Raw genomic sequence first — 1,233 nt, forward strand, 5'->3', positions numbered from 1 at the left:
GGGGGGTCTTTTACAAAAGCTAGCAACGCAGCAATAGGAAATCAAAACAATGGGAAAAATTGCAAAAATGGTGTGGCCAGCTGAGGTGTAAAGCATTCTGGGGGGGCTTGGCAGCGAAAGGGTTAAACATTTGATATGTTCTCTATTTTCTATTGTGAATCTGTAATAAGAACATCTTACAGCTGCCATTGCTGATCCTTAAAACTGAATTCTGGACCACAAAAAAAAAAAAGCTTCACTTAAATATATTCCTCAATAGCCATAAGTGATATAAATACACTTATTTGCACCAAATGTGTTTGAGAACCCAGGTATTACCTTGTAAAATTAGTAGGATAACATCACTATGCTGCACTTAGTCTGGGCAACTTTGACAAGGGCAATTTGTGATGGCTGGACAACTGGGCCAGGGCAACTCCAAAACTGCAGCTCTTGTGGGGTGTTCCCGGTCTGCAGTGGTCAGGACCTATCAAAAGTGGTCCAAGGAAAGAGTCACAGGGTCATGGGCAGCCAAGGCTCCTTCCTGCATGGGTGAGTGAAGGCTTGCACATGTAGTCCAATCCAATAGAAGAGTTACTGTAGCTCAAATTGCTGAAAAAGTTAATCCCCCCATCATTGTACTCTTCAGTATTGAACCTGATGTGTCACAAAACAAAAAAAGTCTCCTGAGATTAGTGCAATGATTCGGAGAGATGAAGTACCATTGACTTGGGGCCTGGTGACAGCTCCTCCTTGCATCAAGCAGCAGCACTGTGCAGCCCTGCTGAGGAGCAGGTGTCTCTACGCGTCCTGGGTCGCCATGGAGACCACCCGGAAGTGGATGTGTGAGCTGTACATGGCAGGGAGGCTGCCCAGGATCCAGGTTTATCTGCAGTGTAAGTGTGTGATGAGATCTCTGTGCATGGGGAAGGGGCTGCAGATTATGGGGAAGGGGCTGCAGATTATAGAGAAGGGGGGAGAGTACAGCTCCTTCTCTGCCCTGTAAGGGGAAATGATGGCTGACACCACTGCCTGGGACTTCTATCAGCTCCAATATTGTGCTGCTGCCATTCATTCTCCATGCTACAGAATTGCTGGGAGTCATTTGCATGCTTGCAGTACAGAATGCTTATATGGAGATGTGCACAGACTGTAGATCAGAGTTAACCATGTGCATATAAGACAATCGGCTGCTTTGTCTGAATTATTATACCCTGTAATAGCTTATAAAGATAATTTTATATATATAGATAT

At 45.0% G+C, this 1,233-nt stretch overlaps 1 protein-coding gene across 1 annotated transcript in view; it reads left to right on the forward strand.

The window, feature by feature from the left end:
- The first annotated feature begins 838 nt into the window (after positions 1 to 838).
- Positions 839 to 1,233, forward strand: part of TTLL1 (tubulin tyrosine ligase like 1) — a 29,066-nt gene continuing 28,671 nt past the window's right edge. The window contains exon 1 of the mRNA XM_018553456.1: positions 839 to 875. The gene's annotated coding sequence lies outside the window, so the exon portion shown is untranslated. The remainder of the gene's footprint in view (positions 876 to 1,233) is intronic.

Source organism: Nanorana parkeri, unplaced genomic scaffold, assembly GCF_000935625.1.
Source record: "Nanorana parkeri isolate BGI_ZX_2015 unplaced genomic scaffold, ASM93562v1 scaffold120, whole genome shotgun sequence".
Taxonomy (NCBI): domain Eukaryota; kingdom Metazoa; phylum Chordata; class Amphibia; order Anura; family Dicroglossidae; genus Nanorana; species Nanorana parkeri.